Genomic DNA, 7,839 nt, shown 5'->3' with positions numbered 1-7,839 from the left:
TTACAGGATGTGAGGAAATGCAAGAAACTTGGCAAGCTTCCTCTCAACAGCCCCAATTTGGATGCGCTTTTTGGTGTGAACCCTTCCCACCTCCAGTGATGGAGCAAGTGAGACCCAAAATCTTCTCAGAAGTCACTCGAACTTTAGATGAACTCGCTCTTGTTCTCCAAATCATATGATAAGCAGTTTCCATGTGTAAGCTGTTCTACTTCAGCAAAATGCTATTTTGAGAAAGGTTGCAATGCTAGAAGAACCCCGTGACCATCCCGTGAGCACGACTGTCATCTTGTGATGCACTCTGTACTCCACCCTTCTGGAAAGTACCTGATATTTTTAGAAACTCTGTTGTTAGCAATTGGACCAACTCCTATAAAAGCTGCTGTGATTCTGCCTTCATGGTCAGTGCCTCTCACTGGTAACACTGGGGATGTTGTCTGTATATGCTAAATAAACCAATGTTTCTTCCCATATCTTGGCCTTTTGTGAGTATCTTTAGTAACTTGCCATAATATTCTGGAGGCCCCAGTGAGATCCTCACAGAAAAGGCCCTCAGTTGAAGAAGTCCCATGTCTCCTCACTTTTCTGTCTACCTCTGGTGGCAGGGTGACTCAGCTAATTATAGTTGGCCACCTGAGACAATTGCAGGGCACTATGTCACAGCTATAAGAATGCAATAACCAGGCCCCACCTCCCCACCAAGGTGAAAATTGGCATCTTTAATTCACTGGGGTTCTGGAGGCTGACTCACAATGGGCCCAGCCTGAATATGACAACCCAAAGTGGTATGGCTGTTACTTGGGTGATGGACCCCCTGTTTAGGCTACCAGATACACCAGCCTATTTCTTGGATTCTTTTGTCATGGTGTGAGACTATGAGAAGGGCCCAGCCCATAGATGGTAGTAACCATTCAGCTGATGGCCCTCAGGCTGCTGGATGGGTCAGCTTGTTCTCTTCGTTAAACTGAGTAGCTCATCAATTCCGATCCCCTCTCTAAGTTGCTTCAAATTAATTGTTGATCAGGAGTGACTAATAGTTCCTGGAATTTGTCAGTTGTTCCTGGACATGTTTCATTTGTTTGTCTGTTAATTTGGTGCTTTTATTTTGTGTTTTCTCTACCTGGTCCCAGGATTTCAGAGTCAGTCCATACTTGGAGACCACAGAGGATGAAACCCAGAGGAATGGCCATCCTCTCAAACTTTGCTAGCCTTGGACTTTCATTAATGCTAATGGCTGAGTGTGGGAAGGAAGATCTGCTGAGGTAAACTGCTTCCTTTTTGTTCTGACTTGAGCTATCATGGGTTGGCAAACAGCAAGCTAACTGTTCTGGATTGCATGATTAAGAATTTTAACAAGTTCAAGAGTGATTATGGAGTAAAAATGAAACCACAAAGACTCCACACCCTGTGTGAGCTAGAGTGGCCTTCTATTGATGTAAGGTGGCCAGAGGGAGTGATCAATACTCAAGTGCCCAATAAAATCCGGGATGTTGTTGCCATGTGGCCTGGGCATCCAGATCAGTTTCCCTATGTTGATTCCTGATAGTGTGTGGTCCAGATGTTATCCCAATTGCAAAGAATGTGTATTCATGGTTTTCCTGACCAAGTAACAGTGATCAAAGAGAGGTCCTCATAGCAAAAATTTACCCTTAACCCCCAAAGACAACCCCACCCTTGATTCCCCCCCAACCACTACCCTACCCTGACTCCTCCTTTAATTTAGAATTTTCATATTTCAATGCAGCAATATAAAAGGGTGAACATGAGCAGTTATAAACAGTAAGTAAAGACAAATTAAAATTTGATGCATAAAACTTTGTGTGCACATGTGCCACACACCCCAACTCTGGCTCCATGTCCATCTTGTTGATGCAGGTGGACTTTCCCTGTGCCAATAGCAGATCCACTGAAGGAGGAAGTATCTTCCTCAGGACCAGTCCCTGTACTGTCCCTCCAGCAGAATGCCATAATGGGGCCAGGAGAAAGCCTTGATCCACCTTGATATATGTTCCTTTCACCACTAGTGACTTACATAACTGGAGACTGCAGAATCCCCCTTTTTCAGAACAACTTCAGGCTTTGATTACACTGCCAGAGTTAGTGTTTAAAACTCTAACTCTAAGTTAGTGTTTTAAACTTTGTCCACTTGGAGTGATTGTCAACAAAAGTTAACCCTGTTTTCTTTAGAAGAAAAGGCAAGAATTTTAAAGACAGTTGGAGAACAAGATTAGAAGGTGGGGGTATAGAGCAAGACAAGGTAATGGCAGTGTCTTGAGTTATAACACCAAGGAGGGAATAAATGCTCTAAAGGAAATAATCAAGTGTTAAGGAAGGGGATGCTCACTGCTGTTCACCACCCAACTAGTTTGAAGAAAATGACAGACATGTGCCAGGGACCAACTGAGAGCCCCACTGCATTTATCAAGCACCTCATGAAGGCTTACTGAGCCTATACCCCTTTCAACCCATAGGCACCTGAGGATAGCCATACTATTAATATGGCTTTTGTTGCTCAGTCACTCCTTGATATATGCTGTAATTTACAATAATTAAAAGGATTTGTATGAATGGGTTTGTATCAGCTGATTGAGATTGCCCAGAGGGGTATCAAAATAGACATGATGCAGAATAGAGACTGAAGCAGGAAAAGAGAAGGATGGTGCGGGCAGCTGACCAGAAAGAGGCTCAGTCAAGAGGGAAAGGAAAAAGAGAAAAAGACAACCAGGATGAGGATGCCACACTCCTCTAGATCCAGACAAGTGTGCCTGTTGCAAGAAGAGGGGACATTTCAAAGAAGGGGGGAATGTGTAGTACCACAAAACAGAGAAGGGGGAACTGTGGAGGACCACATGAGCAGTTCTCCTTGAAAGAAGAGTAATTGTCTCCATTTTGGCTAAGCCTGACCCTATTTCCTTGTATTGATATGTGCTGAGCTAGCTAGGACTTCTATTTATCTTTTCAATTGGCCTTAATCCATGTATATTAATTTAGCTGAGGTGCTAGTGATAGTCTTTGAAGGTGGCATGCATACTTCCCTGGTAACCTACACCTGCTGCTCTGTAATGTGAGCAGGGTCCAGACAGAACAAAGAGCCAATGCTCCACACTACCAGTTAGGATTCAGCCTCGAGACAGAGACTATGACATTCTGGGGCCTGAAAGATTACGTCAGAGCTGAAGCACCAGACTCTGGAAACACTAGATACTATCTCAATAGCAGAATGCAAATTACTTTCTCTGCATATGGCAGAGGTAAATGTAGGCCACCTACCTAGCTCAGCTCACAGTACTCACCTACTTCCCACAACTCTCAGTCATTACTTCTCAGGCCCCTCCTCCTCCACTGAATAAAACCCAGGTGCAGCCCTGGGTCCGCTCTTTTTGTTCCAGAAAGCCATCTTCACGGTTGGACTTAGGGGCCGTTGGCTCCCCAATAATTATAAACATGTTTTAGTGTCTTTACTTTCACTGTGGGTTGCACTAGAAGTGGTAGATTGGAATTAGCTTGGTGGGATTCCAATAATGTATGTTTGGGATTACAAATATTGACTTCTTAGACCAAGACAAGGACCTGGAGGGGACTCCTACAAGGAGTGTCCAGGGATGCTAAAAAGGGGTGAAAAGGAAAAAAATGGTCACGATAGAGTCAGAGGAAGTTTCAGAATGATGGGATCAAGTCTTTAACGCTCAAGCCCTACAAAACCCATGTTAACCACAACTGTAGGCTCACAAACTGTGGATTGAGATTCATTTTGGTAACAAAGTTTTATGCATTAAATTTTGATATGTCTTTACTTACTGCTTATAATTGCTCCTGTTATATTTTATATGATTGTCTCAAAATATGACAAATCTAAGTTACAACATAAAAAGAGTATAAGGTCTCTTTTTATTTACTAAAGAGAATATGAAATAATGGTAATAAAAATCATTAGAAATGATACAGTATTTCACTAAATAAAATAATGCAAATTTGACAATATTTGTTGTATTGCCTAGTGTTGACTTCAAATTAGTTGTTTAGATTATCAGATATATGCATGCAAAATTGAGGGGGGAAAGTTATAAGAAATTTAGAAGAAAAAAATTTTCAGTGTTAATTGCTTGTTTCCATAGACAAGTAGAAATGAGCAGTACAATTATCCAAGCCATCGTGTGTGTGTGTGTGTGTGTGTGTGTGTGTGTGTGCATGTGTGTGCATTATATATAATATATATATAATTCTCCTACTCCTTCCCTCTCCCTTCCTTCTCATCTCAGTATTTCCTTTGCTTTGAACAGATTCTTTCCCTTTACAAAGTATCTATTGTACCTTTTCAGATTTTATTTACTCTTTCAGGTTCTTACACTAGCAAGACAATATGATGTTTGCACATGCAGTTCTGATTTATTTTACTCGAGTATGGTCTCTAGTTGCATCCATTTGCCAATAAAAATCTAAAATGTTTCATTTTTAATAACTAATATTCCATTGTGTAAAAATATCATATCTACTTTATCCATCCCTCAGTTGATGGACATTTGGGTTGTTTCCAAGATTTAACTATGACAAATCAAGCTGTTCTAAACATGATATGATGTTTTCAGTTCCTCTGGAAAAATACCCAGGAGGGGAATAGCTGAGTTTGATGGTACTCCTAATCCTAGCTTTTTTAGGAATCTTTACACTGATTTCCATAGTGGTTATACCAGTCTGCATTCCCATCAGTAATGGAGAAGAGTTCCTTTTCCCACACAGCCCATTCAGCATTTGTTATTGGCTGACTTCTTTGATGATAGCCATTCTTTCTGCTGTGAGATGGACTCTCAGTGTTGTTTTAATTTGGATTTATAAAATGATGCTGAACTTTTTATTTAATATAGTTATTTGCCATTTGTGTTTCTTCATCTGAGCATGTGTATTCATCTCAGATGCCCATTTTTGGAATAGGTCTTTAAATTTGGGGGCCTGATTTTTTAATTTTTTTATATGGACTACATAGAAGGTCTTTGTCAGATGGACAATCTGCTATAATATTTTCCAAGTTTGTGGATTTTCTTTTTACTCTATTGAAGACATCTTTTGAAGTGCAGAAACTTTTCAAGAGGATGAGATCGCAGTTTTTGATTCTTTGAAGTATTTCTTCTGAAGTTTGGCTTTTTATCATGAACTCTCGATTTACCCCTATGTCTTTAAGATTTCTATGTACTTTTTCTCCTAGAAGATTTAGTGTTTCTGTCCTAATATTTAAACTTGTAATCTATTTTGACTGTATTTTAGTGCATGGTGATAGACATGGGTCTAATTGTAAGCTTCAGCATGTGGAAAGCCAGTTTCTCCAGAACCACTTACTAAAGAGGTTACCATTCTTCCAGTGAATGTTTTTGGCCCTTTGTCAAAGATATTGTGATTGAGTGTACTTGTAGTTGTGTCTAAATCTTCTAATCTGTTCCACTGATGTTCATGTCTGTTTTTTGCCAGTACCATGCTGATTTTATCACAGTAACTTTGTAGTATAATTTCAAGTCAGGGATTGTGATGCCTCCTGCCTTGTCTTTGTTGCCCAGGATTGTTTTTGATATTCTAAGATTCTTCTGATTCCAGATGAATTTTAGGAATCTTTTCTCAAGATCTATGAGGAATAATAATTGGGATTGCATTCTTTTTAAAGAAAAAATTTATTTTTAATGTTGATTTACCACAAGGTGCATAATAAAAAACTTACAATGTTTGATCTGTTTAACAAGTTTTTGGACTATTTGCTCTGAAAGGGGAAATCACAATTATATTATTACTTTAAAGATGAACAAGTTCTTACCTACATATGTCAGTTAACACTGATAAAGTAGACAAGGAATGGGCCTTCAAAGGAAGTGAAGGATTGCTTTGAATATGCAGAACAATTTTGAGATCATGGCCATTTTCACAATGTTGATTCTTCCTAACCAGAAGCAAAGAATATCTTTCCATTTTGTGAAGTCTTCATTGATTTCTTTTCTCATAACTCTATAATTTTCACTGTATGATTCTTACTTTCTTTGTGAGATTGATTCTTCCATGTTTCATTTTTTGGGTTCTATTTTGAAAGGTGTGGTTTCCCTAAGTTCTTTCTACATGTATGCATCATTTGTGTACAGAAACACTATTGAACTAGTGGAAGAACTCAAGAGAAGAAATTAAAATTGAAAGGTATAACACAGTTCAATGGAAAGTGAGAACTTGAGGATTAAACAATGAAGAGAGAGAAAGGAGAAAAATTAGGAAATAAGGCAGAGGCAAAACCATACATTTATATAAACAAGATGGTTAAGGCAATGATCCTAAGACTCTCCATCATGTTTTTGAAAATAGCACATAATGGGTAGAAATCTCACCCTGAACAACTCTATATGCTGATATGTGTGAACTAAGCAACTACACTGAAGATAGTAATGTGTGACACTAAAACCAGGCTCGAAATACCTATCATTTTGGTCTTCTAAATGTGTACTCCTTATAATGTCATATCAATTATTGCTATACTCTCTTTATAGTAAATGTCTGGGGAAAAAAAGATAAAAAAGGAAAACAAGAAACAAGAAAAAAATCATAGCATTGTCCTGCTATAATGTTATATATGACTTGGTTTTTAAATTTCTGTGTAAAAATATGTAATTGCATTTTCAGATTCTGTAGGGATTTAAAGTTTAGAATGTCCATGTTTGTTGGAAAATAGCAGATCCATTCAGACAGTGTTGATAAGATAGTGATGATAAGCTCAACTGCCTCTGTTACAGAGTAATAATATCATTAAGGTTATCTTCTGGATGGTTAACAGCTAAAGTTTGCAGACCAAAATTAGAGAAATAGAGGGGACGTAAGGATAACCAATATTTTGGCCCTTGCCCTTCAAGGTCAGTGAGCACACAGGACATAAAAGAACCTGTGCTGTGACATCCTATAACTCAGTGGTGTCCCAAATTTTCTGTTCAAGGAGATTATGAGGCCACAGAGGAAAGTGATCGATGATGAAGAGTGTGTCTAAGGAGAGTCACCTAGAGAGAAGAAATTCTCTCAGGCTTTCACAGAGAGGAAATTAGTCAAGCAATGGCCATGACTCACCCAGATGGCTGACACTGACATAAGATCTACAAGCTGCTGTACGTGGTTTCAGGGTAAATCTTGAGGGGATTTGACTGACCTTGTCACATACAAAAGTTACATTTTTAGTTATGTAGGTCTTGCTTTAATTTGGTCTTAATCATCCAGCAGAAAAGTATAACTATGAAGTATAAAAAGTAATGCCTTATTAACATGCTGACCTAAAAGTTGCTGACTCAAGTCAACAACTTTTGACAATTGGCAGTTCTGCTGATAACCCACAACAATTATGGGCTATTGGACTATATTGAGATATTTCCCGAATTCAAGTACCTACAATACTTGAACTGGCATCAACTATAAAAATGTCCTTTAATACAGTTACTCTAATAACAATGCAATCCCCATTTCTGACAAAACAAAATAAAAAGGAGGATATAAATGAAAGACCATTTTGTAGTGAAAAAAATATATACATGCAAAATAGGACAAATATACAGCTACTTTCTCTTAGTTCAATGAGAAGAAAAATTTGTACTAATATTGTTTAGACAAGAGATCATGTCTGCATCTTGTACTTTGAATAATTACTACAAAAACAACAATACACAATGTATTAATATTTGTAACTGCCCTCCTATCCTGTTTTGAAACTGTTTCATAGCTACTTCTTTCTCATTAAAGTGAAAAAAAATTTTAAAACCCACACAAAAGAAATAAAAACTTCTGAGGTACAGGATCTCAGGATGAATCCTGAGGGGATTTCACTGACCTTAACAGACC

At 38.3% G+C, this 7,839-nt stretch overlaps 1 long non-coding RNA gene across 2 annotated transcripts; it reads left to right on the top strand.

Moving 5' to 3' along the window:
* Positions 1-407: 407 nt before the first annotated feature.
* On the top strand, positions 408-2,701 carry LOC111816119. 2 transcript variants are annotated; one of them, XR_002820622.1, is made up of 3 exons: positions 408-482; positions 1,128-1,259; positions 2,193-2,701. It is a non-coding gene; the product is annotated as an uncharacterized LOC111816119 (long non-coding RNA). The 2 variants fall into 2 exon arrangements; XR_002820623.1 differs by lacking the exon at positions 2,193-2,701 and adding an exon at positions 1,873-2,069.
* The last annotated feature ends 5,138 nt before the right edge of the window (positions 2,702-7,839 follow it).

The sequence above is a fragment of the Octodon degus genome, unplaced genomic scaffold (assembly GCF_000260255.1).
Source record: "Octodon degus isolate 3935 unplaced genomic scaffold, OctDeg1.0 scaffold00027, whole genome shotgun sequence".
Lineage (NCBI taxonomy): Eukaryota > Metazoa > Chordata > Mammalia > Rodentia > Octodontidae > Octodon > Octodon degus.
This window is presented reverse-complemented; position numbering and strand designations above follow the sequence as displayed.